Genomic DNA, 25,219 nt, shown 5'->3' with positions numbered 1-25,219 from the left:
TTCCATGTTATTTGTCATTCTACATCCATAGCTTCATTTCATCAGTTCAGTTCAGTTCAGTCACTCAGGCGTGTCCAACTCTTTGTGACCCATGGACTGCAGCATGCCAGACCTCCCTGTCCATTACCAACTCCCAGAGTTTACCCAAACTCATGTCCATTGCGTCAGTGATGCCATCCAACCATCTCATCCTCTGTCGTCCCCTTCTCCTCCTGCCTTCAGTCTTTCCCAGCATCAGGGTCTTTTCAAATGAGTCAGCTCTTCACATCAGGTGGCCAAAGTATTGGCATTTCAGCTTCAACATCAGTCCTTCCAATGAACACCCAGGACTGATCTCCTTTAGGATGGACTGGTTGGATCTCCTTGTAGTCCAAGGGACTCTCAAGAGTCTCCTCCAGCACCACAGTTCAAAAGTATCAATTCTTCAGCACTCAGCTTTCTTTACCGTCCAACTCGCACATCCATACATGACCACTGGAAAAACCATAGCCTTGACTAGACGGACCTTTGTTGGCAAAGTAATGTCTCTGCACTTTAATATGCTGTCTCGCTTTATTTCATAGCTTCCTCTGAAAGTCTCAACTTTAGAGTTTAAATGCCTCTATTGCAAATATGCTTATAAGGGGATACATACAACGGCCAACTCATGTAAATACTTAGTTGGCCCCTTACAATGGATTTGTCCAGTTTTGGAGACTGGAAGGCCAATCAGTTGAGGGAAGAGTTGAAGAGGTGCTAATAAGTGAAGTACTCTGTTTGCCAATTAAGAGGACATAGATGAAAATGTAAATGCAGTTTTACTTCATACCTCCTTATACAAAAACTAATAAGCAATGAAATAAATAAGCAAATAAAAACAAGGCACATAAAACCCGTCTTCTTAGGAGACAGACACAATCCCAAATCACAAAGAAATATTATGAAATTTAGACCAAATCAAACAGGATATCAAGAGTATGCTAAACATATGCGATAGCCAGAACATCCAAAGTATTTGGAATGACTCTGAGGGACACATGCTATAGTTGCTTACACGAAACAGGAAAATCTAGGCTCTCAGTGGTCTGTGGATGCAGCTTGGGCCCTGTTCTACAACACAGGTCAACAGAGAAGCTGGCACCAGCCTTGGACATGTACCAAAACAGGATGTAAGGGTGGCACAGTGGAGATAGTAACCCACATTAGCTTTTGCCATGTTGACACATTTATGAAAAGTAAAACAAACATTAATTATGACCAGCAAGATCTGACACATACAGGGCTTCTTGCAAGTCCTTTAGGGTTCCCATCAACCCAAGTGGGGAGTTACAGAGCAGAAGCAGATTCCTTGAACAGTGTGCATAGTAGAACTGAAGAGAAAAGATATGATGTGCAACAAATATGGCACAAGGGGAAACTCTATCCTGCCCCATTTCACTCCTCCAGCCTCTCCTGTTCAGCAAACAGCTAATAAAATTGGATGACTGAAAGATGATGAATACTCAGAAAGGAGCCAGCATGAACCCATTCATAGCTAATCTAAATCAAAAGTAACATAAGGAATAGAAGATCAAGACATACACCAGTAAAAGAGTTGTCCTTGAAAACAATATCTTTTCCTCATAATAGCAAAGAAATAGAAGAAACTATAGCTTTATAAAAATAAGAGGTCATAGATTAGATATACAGGATTAAAGAGGTAAGACAACAGAAAGAGTGCTGTGATAGAACTAAAAGCCATATTAGATACAGAAAGTAGCAGAAGGAAAGAAGTTCTAATAATATCACTAGAATTGTGAATGAGAAAAAAAAAACTTAAAAATACTTTTTAAATGATGTGAGAAGGTGATATTTATGATTGGCAACTCATATCTCAAATAAAAATATTATCTTCCTAATAAATCAGAACTCCTGCAAATTGATAAGAAAGAAGACCAACAACTCAATAGGAAAACTGGCACAAAACATTCAAATGGCCCTTAAACATATTAACATATATTCAACTCAATAAGATAAATAAAGATTAAAATATTCATGATAAGAGAAATGCAAATAAGAAAAACACCAAGATGCATTTTCAACTATCAAAATGCCAAAAATATACAACTTCAAATGGAGAATAAATTTTATAATATCTACCAAAATGCCAAGTACATATGCTCGGTTACCCATCAACTCTGATTTTAAGAGCTTATTCCATAAATAAAATAATATATGTTGTTGTTGTTATTTAGTCTCTAAGTCGAATCCAACTCTATGTGACCCCATGGACCATAGCTCACCAGGCTCCACTGTCCATGACATTTCCTAGGCAAGAATACTGTAGGGGGTTGCCATTTTGCCATTTCCTTCTCCAGGGCATCTTCCTAACTAAAGATTGAACCTGCATCTCCTGCAATGCAGCTGGGTTCTTTACCACTGAGCTACCAGGGAAACCCAAAATAATATATACACAAGACTATTTACTACAGCATTGTTTGTCGTTGGGTATATATAGGAAACAATCTAAATGCTCGTCAGTAGAACATTCTGTTAATGAACTATTGAATATTCATTCAATATACATATTGTAAGTGAAAAATGCAAGGTGTAGATCAGCATGTATTGTATAAAACTATACATATGAAGAGAAGAATGTGAGTATTGTTGTTTTTTACTGGCATATCTGTTTTTGTGGAGTTTGCTCAGTGTTGAAATGTTCTTTTGAGGAATTTGTGAGGGAGAAAGTGGTCTTCACGTCCTATTCCTCCGCCATCTTAGGACCGCCCCCTCGCATATCTGTTTTTAAAAAGCAAGCAAATTAATAGCAGTAGTTACATGTTATAAGACTGTATAAGAACTGGGTGAATGGAAAAAGATAAAAGGTAGACCTTTTACTGTGTATCATTTCACACATTTGTATTCTGAAGTCATGTAAAGGTATTATCTGTTAAAATTGAATAAATACAATTTAATGTTATACCTTTGGAAGGAAAAAGAAATATAGGGACAACTGATATTTGTGAAGGAAAAAAGAACAGAATGAATGGAAAACAATTTCAATGTGTAATAAAATAAAAATTTTCTGGAAATTGTCCTGAATTTTTATGTGGAACAAGGCACACTATATCCTAGGAAATTCATGGTGATGAGCAGTAAGCACTGATGTCTATGTTGTTGAAATTACAGAACTTTATGGCTAAAGAAAGACACCTGGAAAGCATATATTATAAACTATCAAAAGGGGAGAGATTTAATTTCCTCAAAATTTTGAAATGCAAGTATTCATAGCACCATGAACTATTCTGGTAAACAAACAAGACAAAACAAAATGTTTAATGATGAGTTCAGGCTACCAAAATATTAAGAGAAGCCATTATAAAATAAACATTAGTGAATCTCAGATCGACTTAAAAATAGACTTATGACTAAACAAAGCAGGTAAGGAAGAGATGTTATATAATAGAATATAAATGGTATAAACCTTGATGATATAAAAATAATAACATGACAGAACCTAAGAGGCTTGAAAGGTAAAGAGGAAATAATGAGGCAAGTTAGATTAATTCACCTGTGTTTAAAAGCTGGGAATGAGGGGTCAATACTGCCCAAATTTAGCAAACCTAGTAACAGAGATGTACATGCATTGTTGTTTAGTCACTAAGTTATGCCCCTCTCTTTGCAACCCCATGGACTATAGCCCACCAGGCTCATCTGTCCATGGGACTTCCCAGGCAAGAATACTGGAACAGGTTGCCATTTTCCTCTCCAGGGGATCTTCCTGACTAGGGGATCGAACTTGACTCTTCTGCATTTGCAGACACGTTCTTTACCACTGAGCTACCTGGGAAGCCCCTGTAGATGCATTATAAAGCTATAATAATAATAATAATAATAATAATTAAAGGTAACAATTTAATCAAAGTCCAGCCATAAGAAGAAAGAGAGAGAGAAGGGTAAAAGGAATATAGTAGAGTGCTTTCATGATTTTTAGAATAATTTTTTAGTTAAACCAAATTTGTATTATAAAGTCATGGAATAAAAAGACTTTATCTCCATTATTAAAATGTATAAAGTTAACCATTAGAACAGTTTGCTCAAGATGTGCTCATCAGACCATCAGAATGTGTATTATAAAGCCTTTTTAAAAATACTCAGTATCTCAATCCAGACCTACTGAATTTTTTTGGTGGAGAGTGATGAGACATGGAACCTACATTTAAAATAAAGCCTGTAAGTTTGAGAAACAATTCAATAGGAGAATTAACAAACTGAGAAAAATCTTCCAAACTATTAATGTGGAAGAAAACACATTAATAAAGTAAATCAGAGAAAAGAAATGATTTTCAAATAATATAAAATAAGGTGGCAGATTTAAGATCAAGAATATATTTTATTTTAAAGCAATAAATATGAGACTAAAAAGTCATCTGTTAAAAACACAGTTTATTTTTAGGAAGTCTACTAATACATTTAGCCATGTTAAAAGAACAAAGAAGAAAAACTATTATGCCTGAAGGACAGTTGAGAAAATTCAGGCTATATTCAATCATAACATAATGATTTAGAGATTAATATTAAAGAAACAATTAAAAGTATTATCTCTTGGTAAAATTTAAACTTTTAAAATCTATTTTTTTTAATTAAAGAGGGATGTTCAGAGGAAAGTCCGTGGCTTTAAATATTAATATTATGAGGAAGAATAATTATAAACACACTAGCATTCATCTCAGGAAGTTTGTTAAAAGAAAAAAATACGCAAAGTAGAAGGAAAAAATTGATTAAAAAATCAGAAATTAATGAATTAGAAAATAAAGAGAAACATAAATTGTATTTTACAAAGAGAATGGCAAGAAATAAATCAACATTGCATGCATATGTGCTAAGTCCCTTCAGTCCTTTAGCCGTGTCCTACTCTTTGCGACTCTGTGGAATGTAGCCTGCCAGATTCCTCTGTCCATGGAATTCTCCCATCAAGAATGCTGGAGCGGGTTGCCATGCCCTCCTCCAGGGGATCTTCCCAACCTAGGGATCAAACCTGTGTCTCTTATGTCTCCTGCATTGGTAGGTGGGTCGTTTACCACTAGCTCCACCTGGAAAGACCAAGTCAACATTACATGATTTAATCACCAGATGAGAAAGCCCACAAATACAGAAAGTTAGAAATACAGGAAGGGGAGTAATCATAGAAATAGAAGAAGTTAAAATAATGACTATGAATACTTAACACATAAATTTGAAACACTTGGCCCCAAAGGTGTTTTCTGTGTAAATATAGATTACCATTATGAGATCCAAGAGAAATAAAAAGATATTTCAAGAATTCTTAGATTTGTATCTCTTAAGTGTTCCCTCACCTTTTCCCCATTAGCTCTGACTATCCAAGAGCAGACTCCACGAGAGTTTCTGTTCTTGTCTGCTTCCTTTGCTTTAGTGAGTGATAGGGAACTGGCAGAGGTCAAGTCTCTGTGCCCTTCACTCAGGTTTCTACTGCCATGGAAGGCCAAGTCAGCTGAGGGAGTTAGGGTGGAGAAGATACTGAAAGGAGCTCTGGCTTCCAGGCTGCATTCTTCTACTTTTTTCTCATTCAGTTCCCAACATACAAATGAGTTCTGTTCCGAGAGCACATTCATAAGTCCAATTTGTTCAGAAGTCCAGCAAACCTAGATACCCAGCTAACACAATTGGTTATATAGTACTGCACTGTAAGAGGTTTATAATACTTTTCACACAAATAATATGTAAAAAACAAACAAACACAAAGAATAAAGAAAACATTTTTAATCTTCCAGTACAGTACCTTGAAAAGTATAGTAGTACAGTACAATGGCTGGCATCATATGTTCAGGCAAGAAGAGTTACTGACTGGAGGAGGGAGAGAAGGTGGGGCATGGTTGAGCTGGAGGATCTTCAGCAATAGGAGACAGAGGGCAAGCTGCAATTCCACTCACACCTACCTTGATGGAATGCAAATTGCATCTTTGAAAGTTTGCAACCTGAAGGTTCAAATGTGAGGGACTAACTGTAATACGACATTTATATGCGTAGCTTTATTTCTTTAATCTCTCACTTGAGAAATTTAGACTAGTTTCATAGTCCATATTCTTTTCTCAGAAAAGTATATCTATTTACAAAGTTTTGAGGCTTCACAATCTTCCCAAACCTCCTTTCCACCCTGGAATTCTAGAACCATGAGCTGCTGCTGCTAAGTGGCTTCAGTCGTGTCCGACTCTGTGTGACCCCGTAGACGGCAGCCCACCAGGCTCCCCCGTCCCTGGGATTCTCCAGGCAAGAACACTGGAATGGGTTGCCATTTCCTTCTCCAGTGCATGAAAGTGAAAAGTGAAAGTGAAGTCACTCAGTTGTGTCCGACTGTTAGTGACCCCATGGACTGCAGCCCACCAGGCTCCTCCGTGCAGGGGATTTTCTAGGCAAGAGTACTGGAGTGGGGTGCCATTGCCTTCTCCGGAACCATGCACTAGATATTTTAAAATTGCTTTAGCACTAACATTTTACAGGCCTCTGGGACCACGTAGCTTTAAATTAAATACAGACCTCAGATGGACTGATCAGTGCTATTAGAGCCTGCCTCAGGCAAGTTACTTAATCTCACTGTGCCTCAATTTCCTCATCTGTAAAATGGTGGAAATAGTAGTACATGTTTATTCAGTTGTGAGGATTAGATGAGTGCCTTCATATAAAGGTCTTAAAGGAGTATCTAGCACATAGTCCTCTGTCAACCATAGGAACTGTTACTAATGTCTCTGCCTAGTTGTGAGTATTTTGTGCGAAGATAAATACGTGCCACTCATCTTTAATCTACTCATTGTGAAAAATCCTGGTTCATATTTTTGTCATGACTGAAATAGCACTTTTCCTTTTGTGAACCTATAATTGGACCCATTGCTCTGCTGTTAACTAGCATTTATGAGCATTATTATATGCAGGATGCTTTGAGAGAAGCCCCTTGATTTTAGAATTAACTTCCTTAATTTGGGGCTGTCTATGAAGTATCTCTGATCAGTAGAAGAAATGATTAAATTTTAAATTAGTAATTAACTTTATGCTAAACCAGGAAATTATTTTTTCATACCTGCTCTGTTGTTGTAGCTTTCTTTACTATGTATGTGTATCTGACCTATGACTTATGGACAGGTACTTTCTTTGAATACATAATAAAATGAAAAATATAAAATTAACTTTATTCAGCTATACTTAACATATATTATTTTCTTTGAGTGGCATTTAAACTTGAGAGATTAATAAGGAAAAACACACAGATTATTAATGAAAAATAAAAAACATTTTGATATTTCAGCGTGTAAATCAACTGTCAATTACAAAACAGAAAAATTAATATACATTGTTTCAGGTAAGATATTTTGTTTTATTGTGCCTCTCTCTTCATTGGTAGACAGCATTTTGGTGATTTACTCATGATCATAGGGAAAGTATCCAAGGTACAGTTAAGTTTCAAAATATTGAATTAGTTTACATTGAGCCCATTTTATCTCAAATTTATTTAAAAATGTATAGAATGCATGGTATCAAAAGCTTGATATATATTGTATATACTGAAGATTGGTGTATATTGAAGATAAAAGCCAAGATTCTTACACTTAAAAGAGTGGTTGATTTATGTTAAATTTCAAAGGAAATGATTAGATGACCTGTGTTGCCTAATTAATACAATTGTCTCATGTGCTCTGTTATTGTTGTGACCCCATGGACTGCAGCACGCCAGGCTTCCCTGTCCTTCACTATTTCCCAGAGTTTGCTCAAACTCATCCATTGAGTCGGTGATGCTATCTAACCATCTCATCCTCTGTTGCCCCTTCTCCTCCTGCCCTCAATCTTTCCCAGCATCAAAGTCTGACCTTTTTTATTTATTAAAAATAATTAGTGCTTTCCTAAGGAGCCAGAGACTATCTCAATACTTACCATTTTTATTTTTTATATCATATTTAATATTTTGAAAATCTATGAACCCAACATGACTACTTTCTCTACAGGTTTTATGTTGAGCTGGTGCCATCTGTGGTTGTAAAGCCAAGTGTTCTGGTGGGGCAGAATAATCAAATCAAAGTTAATGGGGTGACCCATCTAAGCAGGGCTCTTTGTTATTAAGGTCCTCTCTTGTGATAGTTGCACATTATCCAGCTGATTGGATTTGTAGGCAGGCATCCACCTGTGGACCACATTGGCAGAGAAGACTTACTGCAGAGGCAGTCCTGGCGAATCAGGAGGTAGGCGTCATGTGCAGCAAATTCTTTTGCTGGAAAGCCAAAGCATGCCGGCTAGCCTGAGCACTATTAGTAGATGGGCGATTCACACATTATTTGGTTGATTTAGGTCCCAAAGGAGAGTAACCAAAAGCAGAGTCACATGTCATTGAAGAGGAATGACTAGTCTTAATCAGAGGAAAAGCAAGTGCAAGTAGAGACACTGAGCAGATGATCAGACAAGATTTAAGCACACAAAGCCTTTTACCTCCATCTCAGGAGCTATGTTCTCTGTTTGGATGAGAGCTGTTGTAAGAATTTCCATGTCTGTTGGGGGCACTGAGGTTCTCACGGACTATGGTAAACACGATTTGGCTCACACGCTCTCATAATCAGGCTGACTTGCACTGAAACAGAGAGTGCTCTATAGTGGTGCCAGGCCTCTAGCAGTACCAACTGTTAAATAATAAACAGGCCCTGTTTGTTGGCAGCCTGTTCCCCTCCCGCCAACATGGAGTGCCCATTCTCTGGGTTTACCTGCCTGCATGTGTTCAGATGCTTAGAACAGTCTGCTTGTTGTGTGAGGTGGTGGTGGCATTGAGGTATCAGTCTACAATCTAATCTGCTTAGTTTATTATTCTCCCAGGACCTCGGGTGAGCTAGCAAACATGCAGGGCTCTGGCAGCCTGAACAATGGCCATGCTATCTTTCTAGATAACGTTACAGGCTTTGCAGACTGCAATGGCTAATTGTTTTTCTTACAGTCACTTTCCCTTTGTATTCTTTTCTTCCTTTGAATTGGTTTACCCGGAGAGGGGATTAGGAAGGGTGAGAGTGATTCTGCAAGTTCGCTTTTTTACTTCCAGGAAGGTAGAAAGTATTTGTGTTGGTTGTTTTATTTTAATAGCAGCATGTATGTGGTTTATTCACACTGAAAGTGAGTCAGACATAATTAGCAAATTCTTACTGAAGACCCACAGGGTACATAGAACCCTAAGTAGGTGCTCAAATTTAACTCATTATACTTTACTTACTATGTTACTCTATGACAACTGTCCTGGTAAGGACAATGTTCTCCCTCAGATTCTAGGCACCATGTACTGGAAAAGCAGGTCAATTAAGAGCCAAGCCAGAAACACAGAAGCACGCAAACTTTAGACGAAAATGATTCCTAAAAGTCCTCTTTGTTATGGAGAATTTTTATTCTCTGGTCCTGGGTTTAGGGCCTTGGTAATCTCAATTTTATATTGCTTTATGGCCAAAGGAATTTGGTATGCCACACAGATTCAGTGGTCAAAAATAGACTCTCTTAAATCCCATAAACCCTCTCCAACCCCCTACCCTGAGCAAAGCTCAGGATAAGTAGACCATGATACCAAATCCAGGAGGAGGCTTTTTGTTAATCAGTGTAAGTGAGGCACATTCACAGTAGGGTAAACAGCAGCATGTGGTGGTAGAGAAACGGTAGCTATGAAGCAAAAAGGCTGTTGGTTTTTTTTTTTCTTTTCAGAAACTAATTCTAAAGGGAATGGTCCCAACTTTCAAGTAATCACAGTATCCTTGGAGTAAGTTTCTACCAGGGTGACTGCTATGAAAAATAGCCCTTATTAGAGGTCTATGTTAAAACACATCTTAAAAAAAAAAAAAAATCAGTCATATTCCATTATAATGATGGCTCTTACATGATGAAGCTTTCCCTTGGTTGGAAAACCAAAACCATTTGCTTGACTGAAATGAAATTTCTCCTATCTCAGGTCACTAAATATTCTTTCAGCTGAGGGGTAATCATTCAGTTTCTCGGGCTAGCGTATTTTTAGATCAGGAGTACTTATTTGAATTAAGAACTCTGGTGACAGTTCAGGGGGTTGCAGAAAGTTAAGATTGTATTCCATATTCAGCCTGTGTGTGTGCTAAGTGGCCTAAGTCATGTCCAACTCTTTTTGATCCTATGAGCCATAGCCCTCCAGGCTCCTCTGTCAATGGGATTCTCCAGGCAAGAACACTGGAATGGGTTGCTGTGCCCTCCTCCACGTGATCTTTCTGACTCAGGGATCGAACCCCCATCTCTTACATCTCATGTCTTGGCAGGCAGATTCTTTACCACTAGTGCCGCCTGGGCTGTGCTTAGTTGCTCAGTCATGTCTGACTCTTTGTGACCCCATGGACAGCAGCCCCAGATTCAGCCTGTGTGCTCAGTTGCTTCAGGTTCTTTGTGACCCCATGGAATGTATCCTCTGTCCATAGCATTCTCCAGGCAAGAATAGTGGAGTGGGTTGCTATGTTTGCTATTTCCTCCTCCAGAGGGTCTTCCCAACCCAGGGATCAAACTCACATCTCCTACATTGAAGGAGGATTCGTTACCCACTGAGCACCAGGGAAGCCCCATATTCAGCCTAATTTTTCCTAAATTCGTACCCCAGTGGTTTATAATGGATACACTTGTGATGGTTCTATTTTGCTCTATGAGAAATGCAAGTTCTCATCTTCTCATTATCTTTTAAGAAAGAGTTAGCTAATTTGTAGCGTCAAAAGTGCTTTTTAGAAAACACCAGGCAGTATTAGTTCACTCAGAATGTTCACAAATACATGGTGGTAAAGTTTATAGGGAAACAATAATTTAAAAAGCAACTTGCATTATATAACAAACTAATGAATTTCTGTTACTGTCAGTCTCCTATTGGATCCATATCACCTTGTCACTGAGTCTCAACAATTTCATCCTTTGAGAATGTTCAGGTGAATCAAACCCTTCCTCCCAGAAATTTTGCCCATTTCCTAACCAGCAGGCTTAGTGCCCCCATTGCCTAGCTGCTCTATTAGAGCTTTATCAGCTCTCTTTTCTCCCTGTGTCAGGCTACTGGCAGCTAGCATCAACCACAAACTCCCCTCTACTCCTGCATTATCAATATTTAATCTGTTGAGGATAGGAAAGCAGATCCCAAAGATTTTAGAATTGCGCCTAGTAGAGAATATGTAAGTTCTAAGTGAGGAGGACCTGAGAAGCTCTCTTAGAATTAAAGCTCCTCAGTGTGGCAAATTATGTTGGTTGCTCGACCATTTTATCTCCTGTGTTCCAGTTGAGTTGAGTTTTTATTTCATACACACACACAAAACATGCAAGTATATATAGTTATACATATAACATGTAAAACGTATATCTACAATATCATGTGTTTATTTTACTTATATAAAGTTCTGGTAATTGTTCCTAGTGATTTAGATGCTAGAGTATAATAAACTAGGTTTTTTCTTATGAGATATACCTATTTAAGCACCCATATATGTAGACATCCTTGAGGTGCTTATAAGACTCTGTTTGACTGTGTATGGTCAAGATGTGCAATTGAGTACCAATATAGTGCATTATCTTATAAGCAGTCATGTCCCACTCTTTGCAACCCCATGGACTATATAGCCCATCAGGTTCCTGTGTCCATGGATTCTCCAGGCAAAAATACTGTAGTGGTTGCGATTTCCTTCTCCACATTATCTTATTACTTATTAGAAAAAACTGTAATGGTCTAATTAGTGTTTTGCATAATATAAGAATGTTTTAGTATATTTAATTTAAAAATATATGTATATAGTTATAGTTGATTTTGGTTATTGAGAAATGGGATTGCTGGAACAGCACTTAAATAAAATGAATAGTACTGACCTACTTAGAAAAATTAATTATGAAAGAAAAAATAATGGATTAGAGTTTCAGATAATGGTTTTGGGGACGCTGATGGTTAAAATCCATCCCGAGGCTTATTTATAATTGGCACAATTAGAGTTTTCGAGAATTCAGCAGCTTTAATTTATTTACAAAAATTCATATAGGATTTGAGTTACTGGGGGTGTGGGGGATGGAGATGGATAGGAGACTCATTATTTACATTTAAGTTCTACAGAATCTCAAATTCATATTTTGGGGGAGAATTATCTCCAGGCAAAGCGTACCAATTCTTTAACTGAGAGGATTTATTATATTGGGTATTTATATCAATAAATGTTTGTAGTAGATCAGATAGCAAAAATTGAATATGTCCTTGCACTTAAGACTATTTTCTTTTCTATGTTGTCTACAAACTGTCTCCACAATTTGCACTTGACTTATAAAAATTTTTATTTGTTAACCAAATGTTCATTGAATACCTACTATGTATTAGGTACCATTCTAGATACTTGGGATCCATTAATGAAAAAGATAAGTGAATTATGAAGTATGTTAGGAGAAGATAAATATACAATCCATTTACACATGATCCATAAAAAAATAAATTGGACTTCATCAAAGTTAAAAAATTCTACACTTTGAAAACATTATTAAAATAATGGAAAGATAAATCACAGACTAAGAAAATATTTGTAAAGAATATATCTGATAAAGAACTTATATAGCCAGAAAATATAAAGAAATATCAAAATTCAATAATAATATAACCCAATCGTTTTAAAATGGGCTAAAGAGTTGACCACACTTTCCCAAAAAGATATAGGATTGATAAATTAGCACATGAAAAGATGTTCGACATCATCATTAGGAAAATGCAAATTAAAACCACAAAGGGAAACTGTTGTTGCTACTTGCTCAGTCCTGTTTGACTCTTTGCAACACCATAGACTGTGCCTGCCAGGCTCCTCTGTTCATGGGATTTTCCAGGCAAGAATACTGGAGTGAATTGCCATTCCCTTTTCCAGGGGATCTTCCTGACCCAGGGGTAGAACCCAAGTCTCAAGTATTAGCAGACAGATTCTTTACATTGAGCCACCTGGGAAGTCTCAATGAGACACTGCTCTACACCTATTAGAATGGCTGAAATTAAAAAGACTGACCATACTAAATATTGGCAAAGATGTGGAGAAATCAGAAACCTCATACATTACTGATGGGAAAGTAAATGGTACAGCCACTTTGGAAAACATTCTGACAGTTGTTTTTGAAGTTAAACATATACTCTACTCGTGATCCAGTCATTCTACTCCTATGTATTTACACAAAAGAAAGGAAAGTATGTCTTTGTAAAACCTTGTACACAGATGTTCCTAGCAGCTTTATTGTATAAGCTAAAAATTATAAACAACTTAAATGTCCATCAAGTTGTGAATGGATACATAAATTGTAACATATCTATACAATAGATACTACTTAACAATGAAAAGGAGCAATTTATTGATACATACGACACCCATGAAAATAAAACATACTTGCTCCTTGGAAGGAAAGTTATGACCAGCCTAGATAGCATATTAAAAAGCAGAGACATTACTTTGCTGACAAAAGTCCATCTAGTCAAAGCTATGGTTTTTCCAGTAGTCATGTATAGATGTGAGAGTTGGATCATTAAGAAAGCCGAGTACCAAAGAATTGATGCTTTTGAACTGTAGTGTTGGAGAAGACTCTTGAGAGTCCCTTGGACTGCAAGATCAAACCCTCCATCATAAAGGAAATCAGTCCTGAATATTCATGAGAAGGACTGATGCTGAAGTTGAAGCTCCAGTACTTTGGACATTGATGTGAAGAACTGACTTCTGAGAAAAGACCCTGAAGCTGGGAAAGATTGAAGGCAGGAGGAGAAGGGATAACAGAGGATGAGGTGGTTGGATGGCATCACTGACTTGATGGACATGAGTTTGAGCAAGCTCCGGGAGTTGGTGATGGCTGGCCTGGTATGCTGCAGTCCATGTGGTCGCAAAGAATTGGACATGACTGAGCAACCAAACTGAACTGAACTGAACAACCTAATGGATCTCAGAATTATTATACTAATTGAAAACAGGCAAAACAAGTTCATACTATAAAATTCCATTTATATGATATTCTAGAAAATATAAGCTAATGTATAGTGATAGACAGTAGATCAGTGCTTGCATAAGGAAAGTTTTGAAGGTGATAAATAATTTTGCTATCTTGATTGTGGTAGTGATTTCATTGGTCAATGTGTCAAAACTTATCAAATTTAAATTTGTGCAATTATTGTCTTACAATTATGCTTCAACAAATTTGTTTTTAAATATAGAAAATTTTGTTTTAAAAAAAGAGATGAAGACTTATATACAGTGAGTAGGTAGGTAGTAAGTTTAAATAGGGTATCGGGCTAGTATGTTTAGAAACATTTTTTATCTTTCTCCTAAGTATGTATTAAATGTTTTCATTCCTCTCCATACCAAAGCTAACACTCTAGTTTACAGTACCATCTTATTTCACCCAAGTTATTGCAGCATTCTCCTGATGTCCTTAATACTAATCTTAAAATCTAGCCCCTGTCTCCTCTTCCAGTCTGACTTAAATCACTTTTTACCTGGGTTCTTATGTTCCAGTCATGTGTGTGTGTGAAAGTTGCTTAGTTGTGTCCAACTCTTTGCTACCCCATGGACTATAAAGTCCATGGAATTTTCCAGGCCAGAATACCGGAGTGGGTAGCCTTTCCCTTCTCTTGGGGATCTTCCCAACCCAGGGATTGAACCTAGGTCTCCCACATTGCTTCCCTGGTGGCTCAGAGGTTAAAGCGTCTGCCTCCAATGTGGGAGACCCGGGTTTGATCCCTGGGTCAGGAAGATCCCCTGGAGAAGGAAATGGCAATCCACTCCAGTATTCCTGCCTGGAGAATCCCATGGACGGAGAAGCCTAGTAGGTTACAGTCCACGGGGTCGCAAAGAGTCGGACAGGACTGAGCGACTTCACCTCACCTCACCTCCCACATTGCAGGTGAATTCGTTATCAGCTGAGCCACAAGGGAAGCCCATGCTCCAATCATACTGAACTTCTTTTCATGCTTTCAACACACACCTCACTCTCATTTCTGGTCTTTACAGATATCCTCCATAAAGATGGAAAACGTCTCCATTTTCCCCTTCTTCCCCTGATAGAAATAACTTAGCAGGTCTCAAGTTATAGCGCATTTTCTTTGAATGTCTTCCCTCTTTCCCCAATTAATTGCCTTACATTGTGTTCCTGTAATGTAAGCCTTATTTTAATTGATTGTTTTAGGTAAATCTTCTTTAAGATAGGAAATGCTATTATATCTCATTCAATGATATTTATCTCTTATACCTAACATAATGCCTGGTACTGATGAGACATTTGATAAATAGTTGTTGAGAGAATGAGTGAGTGAAAGAATAAATAAGTGTTTTAATAGCCATACATAGTATTATAGCTAATCTGTTATATTTTTCACTTTTTTTACAGTATTTATTCTTATAAATATTTATCCTTACAAAAGCAAAAAACATCAATTCTTAAAAATTTATTTCACTTTTTGTTGCATGTATTTTCAATAGCTTTACTGGAGTCTCAATTTTCTGATATTAAGGAGTTATTCCAGAACATGAAATACTCAAACTGTATGATTCCTGTATTGTCCCTCTAGGAAAATTATCATTAGAGTTACTTTTATTGTTTTGTCTGCCTTAATGTCAAGAATAACCAAAGGTGTTCACGATTGGTATGAATTTGATAACTTTGTCCTGGAGATTATTATGCTATTGTCAATTTTCTTAGACTAACATTTAGGAGAATTCTATTAACACGGTCTTTGCTTCTTTATCTGGCTGACTTAAGCCCAGGCTAGATGCAAATATTTTCCAATAATACTCTGGCTTTACTTTTTATTATTTGTCTATAAGAAACCAGGGAGGATATTAAATATGAGACAGTAAAAGAACATGACTGAATATGGTTCCACTGACAACTGAGGAGGTGGCTTAAAATGGCATGAATAGTAAGTTTGAAATAAAAGTTTTTTGCAACATTTGGTATTGCACAACCAGTTTCCACATTAATCAATCCCTTATGCTCTAATTAATACCTTGCTAAAATGTTTATTCTCAAGGAAAACAACAGTTTTTAACTTTTATAGATATTTGGCACTTTTTTGAATTAATTATTAATAGGTTAATCGAGTATTGAATATTGATCAGAATAATATTCTGCTGTTGTAATTCTTACAGTAAGTGAGGTGTTTTACATATCTCCACATCCCACAGTGACCCTACATTGAGAACTTACCATCACTTTACCAATGAGAAGCGTGATGATCAGAGATATAAAGTAACTTCCTTTTTCATATCACACAATTTGTACAGAGAAAATCTAGGTTAAAATCTGAATCTGTCTTGCATAAATGTTGTTTCTAATCCATTCCATTACCTCTTTGTGAAACAATTCCTTCTTCTAAGTATATCAGTTTCCTGGGGTTGCCATAACATACTACCACAAACTTGATGGCCTCAAACAACAGAGGCAGTCTTTCACAGCTCTGGAGGTCAGAAATCAGAAATTAATGAATCGGAAGGGCCACATTCACTCTGGAGGCTCAAGGGGAGAATTACTTGCTCTTCCATGCATTCCTTGGTTTGCAGCTGTTTATCTGCCGTCTATGCTTCCTTCTTTACATAGCCTTCCCTTTGTGTCTGTGTCTTTTCCTCTGTCTCTTATAGAGGCATGTCATTTTATTTCTCTGGGCCAGGAAGATCCCCTGAGGGCACACAGCCCACTCCAGTATTCTTGCCTGGAAAATCCCGTGGACAGAGGAGTCTGGCAGGCTGTGTTCCATAGGGTCACAAAGAATCAAACATGACTGAAGTGACCTAGTATGCACGCAGGGTTACACACTTGGATAATCCAGGATGATCCTATCTAGAGATTCTTACCTAATTAGATATGCAAAGACCCTTCTTCCAAATAAGGCCACGTTCTCAGCTTCTGAGGATTGAGATGTGGGCATATCTTTTAGGGAGCCACCATTCAACCCACAAGACTTGGCATCAGAGAAACTATTTTGCTCTCAGAACAGTAGGTATATATCTTTGGAATATGCAGTAGTCAAAGTTCAGAAATCTAAAGTGTACAAATGTATAGAGAAATGTTTACAAATGGCTAGGTAATGCTGATTCTCCATGAAGACCAGCCATAAAGCAGTGACTGTTACCCTGTCCCTAACAGGACAAAATGATAACATCTTAAAGGAGTGCTGCTCATACTTCTGGAGTAGCTTCATCAAAGCTGTGATTCATCCTGCCTGTTTGGTTGCAAAAGGAGACATCAATCAATAGATTGAAAGACATTTGATTTTCTTCCATGATGCCAATCTCAAATATAAATACCATTGTAGTCTATTTTTGTATATCCTCCATAAAATTTCTCCAACTGCTTAATGAATCTCTAAGTCTTTGCTACCTTTCATTTCAAGGTAGGTATTCTTTAAAATACTGAAGAGGGTTTCATTCTCTGACTCTATTTCTACTTTTCCAAACTTCAAGTTTTCCCTGTAGTATTGATAATCTAGGGTTTCATGAAAAATTCTGTGATTACCCTCTCCAAAACTATTATAATCCCATTATGTAATAGGTCAGGTTCAATGCCCTTCCTTTAACTTTTCAGACACTTTAACCCCAAGTCATGCTGTGGATCTTTCTATTCCAAAACTGCACACAGTCAGTTCAATCGCACAGTTGTGTCCAACTCTTTGCAACCCCATGGACTGCAGTGTGTCAGGCTTCCCTGTCCATCACCAACTCCTGAAGCTTGCTCAAACTCATGTCCATCGAGTTGGTGATGCCATCCAACCATCTCATCCTCTGTCATCCCCTTCTCCTCATGCCTTCAATCTTTCCCAGCATCAGGGTCTTTTCAAATGAGTCAGTTCTTTGTATCAGGTGGCCAAAACTGAAACTCCTGAAACTGCACACATCCCTCTCTATTTAAGCTTTCATGGATTACACAGCTGGAAATGTATCATTACATATATCCAAATGTATCGTAATTTTACATAAAAATAGTAAACCTTTCTACCTTGCTTTCAGTACACGTGATGAGTCCCAACATTTTATTAGTCTTTTCAGCTACAGGTTCTTATTAAGCTAAAATCATTAGTAAACAGTTCAGAGTAATTTACAGATACATTTTTTTTGCTATATCTGATAAATCATCTTAAAAATACAATTTCTGTTATTTTTCCCCAAAAATGTTTGCCTTGCTTTTATTCTCACTAAGAATACGAATTGATATTTGTTCAGTGCCTTTGATTTGGAGGCCATGTATGAAATATTCCATATGAGTTACCTTAGTAAATCTCCAACATGTACAAGTATTTTCTATGTTTTGCAGATGAAGAAACTGAGATTCTATTGCTACTTTTTGCTTACTCACATAACTTGATTTCCTGACTGATTATCTGTTTGGTTTGAATGGCTCTATTGTCACTCTTTCAGGGAGATTTTATTCACTACTTTTCTTCATCATTGACAAAATATTGACTTAGGACAGTTTCCAGTACTAATCTGGGGAGATTCATTTCTATTCATTCACTTATTAAATTCCAGGAGTTATGCACACTGAGAGTACAGAGGTAGTCAGTTGTTGTAGACAGCTCCTAAGATGGCTTGCAGACTCTCCATATCCCATGTGTATTTCCACTCCCTTGTGTATTTCCCTCTCCTTTAGTATTGACTAGACCTAGTGACTCATTTCTAAAAAAAGACAAAAATGGTGGGATGTAATATCTCAGATTAAGTTTTAAAAAACACTGTGGCTTTCATCTTGAATGCCTCTCTCACTGTTTCCTGTGTTACTCTATCTGGGGAAAGTCAAATGCCATGCCATCACACAGTTCTGTGGAGGCACCCACCTGACGAAGGGCTCAGGCCTGCCAATAACCAAGTGAGTGAATTTAGAGTATGGCTTTCAGTTCAAACCACAGCTCTGGCTGTCAGATTGATTACAACCTCCTGAGGGACTTTCAACTTTGTCCCAGAGGCACCTAGGTACACTGCACACAGATTCCCGGCCCACCAGGAACCCTGAGATAATTCTTTTTTTTTTTTTTTTTTTTTTTAAGCTACAAAGTTTTGGAATAACTTGTCAGGCAGTAATAGATAACTATTATAGGAGTATGGCTGAGAGTCTCATTCTCATTGAATTTATATTCTGATAGCAGTTATATGTCCCCACAACACACAAAATATATACAAATGAGAAAGATACTAGTAATTCATTCTAAGAGGAAAATAAAACAGAATAGAGTGAATTGGGGATGTTCTGGACACCATGATCAGGGAAAGAAAGGTCGCTCTGTAAAGTACTGTTTAGGTCAGGAAGCAACAGTTAGAACTGGACATGGAACAACAGACTGCTTCCGAATAGGAAAAGGAGTATATCAAGGCTGTATATGGTCACCCTGCTTATTTAACTTATATGCAGAGTACATCATGAGAAACACTGGGCTGGAAGAAGCACAAGCTAGAATCAAGATTGCCAGGAGAAATATCAATAACCTCAGATATGCAGATGACACCACCCTTATGGCAGAAAGTAAAGAAGAACTAAAGAGCCTCTTGATGAAAGTGAAAGAGGAGAGTGAAAAAGTTGGCTTTAAGCTCAACATTCAGAAAAGGAAGATGGCATCTGGTCCCATCACTTCATGGCAAATAGATTGGGAAACATTGGAAATGGTGGCTTACTTTATTTTTCTGGGCTCCAAAATCACTGCAGTTGGTGTCGGGAGCCATGAAATTAAAAGACGCTTACTCCTTGGAAGGAAAGTTATGACCAACCTAGACAGCATAATAAAAAGCAGAGACATTACTTTGCCATCAAAGGTCCATCTAGTCAAGGCTATGGTTTTTCCAGTGGTCATGTATGGATGTGAGAGTTGGACTATAAAGAAAGCTGAGCGCCAAAGAATTGATGCTTTTGAACTGTGGAGTTGGAAAAGACTCTTGAGAGTCCCTTGGACTGCAAGGAGATCCAGCCAGTCCATTCTGAAGGATGTTCATTGGAAGGACTGATATGGAAGCTGAAACTCCAATACTTTAGCCACCTGATGCAGAGAGCTGACTCATTGGAAAAGACCCTGATGCTGGGAAAGATTCAGGGCAGGAGAAGGGGATGACAGAGAATGAGATGGCTGGATGGCATCACTGACTCAATGGACATGGGTTTGGGTGGACTCTGGGAAGTTGATGATGGGCAGGGAGGCCTGGTGTGCTGTGGTTCATAGGGTCGCAAAGAGTCGGACACGACTGAGTGACTGAACTGAACTGAATGAGGAGTTAGTTCATCGTGAAACTATCGAGGCAGGAGAGCTCAGGCAGAGGAGACAGAGTAGGGGTATCAGGAATAGTGTTGGCTTGTTTGAGGGACATCGTGGGTCAGTGAGGCAGAAACACAGTGAGTAAGTGAAGAGTTGTAGGAGATGAGATCCAACAGGTGGACGTACTAAATTACTTCCGACTCTGTGTGACCCCATGGACTATAGCCTGCCATCATCCTCTGTCCATGTGGATTCTCCAGGCAAGAATACTAGAGTGATGACTGTGGCTTTGTAGTAGAGCCTGAAGTCAGGCAAGTTGATTCCTCCAGTTCCATTCTTATTTCTCAAGATTGCTTTGGCAATTCGAGGTTTTTTGTATTTCCATACAAATCTTGAAATTATTTGTTCTAGTTCTGTGAAAAATATGGCTGGTAGCTTGATAGGGATTGCATTGAATTTGTAAATTGCTTTGGGTAGTATACTCATTTTCACTATATTAATTCTTCCAATCCATGAACATGGTATATTTCTCCATCTATTAGTGTCCTCTTTGATTTCTTTCATCAGTGTTTTATAGTTTTCTATATATAGGTCTTTAGTTTCTTTAGGTAGATATATTCCTAAGTATTTTATTCTTTTCGTTGCAATGGTGAATGGAATTGTTTCCTTAATTTCTTTTTCTACTTTCTCATTATTAGTGTATAGGAATGCAAGGGATTTCTGTGTGTTGATTTTATATGCTGCAACTTTACTATATTCATTGATGAGCTCTAGTAATTCAATGGAACAAAATAGAAAGCCCAGAGATAAATCTACATACATATGGACACCTTATCTTTGACAAAGGAGGCAAGAATATACAATGGAGTAAAGACAATCTCTTTAACAAGTGGTGCTGGGAAAACTGGTCAACCACCTGTAAAAGAATGAAACTAGATCACTTTCTAACACCGCACAGAAAAATAAACTCAAAATGGATTAAAGACCTAAATGTAAGACCAGAAACTATAAAACTCTTAGAGGAGAACATAGGCAAAACACTCTCCGACATAAATCACAGCAGGATCCTCTATGATCCACCTCCCAGAATACTGGAAATAAAAGCAAAAATAAACAAATGGGATCTAATTAAAATTAAAAGCTTCTGCACAACAAAGGAAAATATAAGCAAGGTGAAAAGACAGCCTTCTGAATGGGAGAAAATAATAGCAAATGAAGCAACTGACAAACAACTAATCTCAAAAATATACAAGCAACTTATGCAGCTCAATTCCAGAAAAATAAACGACCCAATCAAAAAATGGGCCAAAGAACTAAATAGACATTTCTCCAAAGAAGACATACGGATGGCTAACAAACACATGAAAAGATGCTCAACATCACTCATTATCAGAGAAATGCAAATCAAAACCACAATGAGGTACCACTTCACACCAGTCAGATTGGCTGCTATCCAAAAATCTGCAAGCAATAAGTGCTGGAGAGGGTGTGGAGAAAAGGGAACCCTCCTACACTGTTAGTGGGAATGCAAACTAGTACAGCCACTATGGAGAACAGTGTGGAGATTCCTTAAAAAATTGCAAATAGAACTCCCTTATGACCCAGCAATCCCACTGCTGGGCATACACACTGAGGAAACCAGAATTGAAAGAGACACATGTACCCCAATGTTCATCGCAGCACTGTTTATAATAGCCAGGACATGGAAACAACCTAGATGTCCATCAGCAGATGAATGGATAAGAAAGCTGAGGTACATATACACAATGGAGTATTACTCAGCCGTTAAAAAGAATTCATTTGATTCAGTTCTGATAAGATGGATGAAACTGGAGCCGATTATACAGAGTGAAGTAAGCCAGAAAGAAAAACACCGATACAGTATACTAACACATATATATGGAATTTAGAAAGATGGCAATGACGACCCTGTATGCAAGACAGGAAAAAAGACACAGATGTGTATAATGGACTTTTGGACTCAGAGGGAGAGGGAGAGGGTGGGATGATTTGGGAGAATGGCATTCTAACATGTATACTATCATGTAAGAATTGAATCGCCAGTCTATGTCTGACGCAGGATACAGCATGCTTGGGGCTGGTGCATGGGGATGACCCACAGAGATGTTATGGGGAGGGAGGTGGGAGGGGGGTTCATGTTTGGGAACACGTGTAAGAATTAAAGATTTTAAAATTAAAAAAACAAAAAACAAAAAAAAAGAAAAAGAAAAAGAATACTAGAGTGAGTTGCCATGCACTTCTCCAGGGAACAGGTGGACAGGAACAGATAATGGAGAAATAAATGTAGGTTAGCGTTTTGAATTTGAAATATCATTCTTACAACATTATATATTGTAGATTTTATGCAGGGTCTGCCTTGCATTTCAAGACCACTCTGGCTTCTGTTTAGAAAATGGATTGTAAGAGACAAGAATGGAAACAGAGAAATCAATTCGGGGACCAGTGAAGAGATAATCATGTTTGGGTTGGCAACAACAGAGATGGTGAGAAATGGTTGAGTTTGGAATGTACTTTTCAGGTTGAGTTAATGGGGATTATTGATGGATTCAGTGTGTTGAGTGAGACAAAAGGAATTCAAAGGCTCCTAATGTTTGGTCTAACCAGGTGGATGATGGCACCTTTCACTGAGATGGAGGAAATGCAGTTTGGTTGGAGGAAGGGGTGGCAATATGAGTGTCAGAGACTTGGGAGTTTGGGGTGTGTTACATTAGCCTCGAGCATGTGGCCCTAGCAAGGGAGGTGCACACTGATCTCTGTGCTGTGCTTTAAGCTAGTTTCTTGCTGTGGAAAACCACCTCTAACATCTCATAATATGTTGAATCCTGGTGAGTTTTATTTTTTTTAACTTTTGTGGTAGAATTTTGTCAGAGGCTATTCGAATGCTGAATAGCAAAAATTAACTTCCTCCTTTCAATATAGTGAGTTAGTTAATCAGATATAATTTCTCTTATGGAGTGCTACAAAATCCACTGAAGAAAAAAAAATCAGGAAAGTATTTTGGTTATAATTTATTACAACACAGATAGTACATACAAGATAACCTTTGCTCTCTCCTTCATTCAAACTTTGTAATAGCTTCTAATCATATGTTTCCATATTTAGAGTAGTTCATTCATGCTACCTCATTCACCTTAAAAGTTAGTAGCAGCTTTACTGTAAGTCTAATAAGTTCAGTGGGGAACTTGAGAAGATCATTGTCCCCTTCCTGTTCAACCTCTGTAGTAAGAATAAGTAGTGAGAATGATTGTGGTTACGTACACGGATTTGTCCCATGAGGAAAAGTGATCAGAAACGTCCAGAAGAAATGCTGATAAACCAACAGTGTTTTGTAGTGAAAGAGTGAACAATTGCCCAACGAATTTTTTTTTAAAGGTAAATATCACCAACGTTATTTGAACAGTAGTGCCTTGCATGAGTAGTTAGCAAAAATGTACTTAGGTAACTATGTGTTGCCCAATCTGAGGAGATTCTCCAACCCACTGGAAAATTTAAACTTGCCCCTCAGATACTAAAATAATAAACTGAGGGGCACAGGCATGATTTGTTAATTCTGAGCCAGTGTATTGCAACTGCTTTGCATTGTGAGATCCCGGTATGAAGTGGCAAAATAGTATAAAATTAAATTGTATTGTATACTGCATTGTATTGTTTCATCAGATTTTGATATCCTCACTTTAAATAATTCATGGGAAGAAATGATCACTTCATAATGCCACAAACTCACAGCAGGCAAAACTAATTTTACACAATATGAAAACAGATTTTATTTATTTAAAAGGAATATTAAAAAAAACACAACAACTTTTTTGACACCAGCTGCTGAGAAATAAATAGAATACTTTATGACAAAAAAATATCTAAATCTATAAAAGCTGTTCCTGGGAGACCAAGTTGAGGATTGTAAAGATACATTTAACTGCCTAGGTCAATGCCATAAGCCTTATTTTGAGGGAAAATACCCTTCCATCTTGTTTACTCCCTGTGGGGATAAAATGGAACTAAGAGAGAAAATTAGCTTTAGAAAATCCTTCCTAACAGCTACAACATAGTACCAAGGAAGTGGCAAACTCAGGTATCACACCACGGACCCCTCACTAGGCCAGGTATCCTAAATGCAAACTGAAAATGATTGCTTAGTTTTGCCCAAACCAGACTTTAACTGGCAGTGCAAAGGAATATTTTGGTGTGACCACAACAATTTTCCTTTCACTGTGGCTTTAAGAATGGAATGAGGAAGTAAGGTAAAAATATAATGAGGCTATTTTCTTTGGGAGAGTTTATTAGTCATTTTTATACAAATATTATATATTTGTATATAAACTGCAAGAAAATACAAGCTTGCTGTTCAATTTGATAATGACTTCATATCTGACTCAATCAGACGCTGGCTTCAGACAAAGAATGGGACCCATGCCATGGGTGGATCTGGGTTTAATCTCAGAATCGTGAGGGTCCAGGCATCCAGGCAGTTTGCAGTCCTCTTCCTTGAAGCTTCAGGGAGAGAACAAGTGTGAAGAGGGGGCATGGCTTTTAGTGAGGCAGCTAAGAGATGGACAAAAGAAAGAAGAGACCAACGTCTAAAATAATCAGATGTTTTGTCACCAAAGCAAAGAAAACACATTCTGTTGGTAATATAAATATTGTTTATTGAATTTTTTCTTCTAAAAACTGTTTAACTTAAAAACTGTTGCTGACAGTGGGAATGTAAATATGAAACTGAGCGACTGACTCACCAGAAGTTTATTATTATCTCTGATAACAGCTGAATTCCAGTCTTCTTTGTGTACTATAAAATGGGGCAGATTTGTATATCCATGGTGTCATAGGCAGAGTTGGAAGAGCTTTGTCTGGTTTTCTTATAAATTTCCTTCCTCGGGGTTTATAAGTCAGGAATTAGAAATTCATTTTAGAGTCCTTAGATTTCAAAGGGTTACAGATTTAGAGGGACTGAACTTTGGTGCTATTCTTTAACTTTCAAGATTTTAAATACTTTACAAT

The sequence above is a fragment of the Budorcas taxicolor genome, chromosome 1 (assembly GCF_023091745.1).
Source record: "Budorcas taxicolor isolate Tak-1 chromosome 1, Takin1.1, whole genome shotgun sequence".
Taxonomy (NCBI): Eukaryota; Metazoa; Chordata; class Mammalia; order Artiodactyla; family Bovidae; genus Budorcas; species Budorcas taxicolor.
This window is presented reverse-complemented; position numbering follows the sequence as displayed.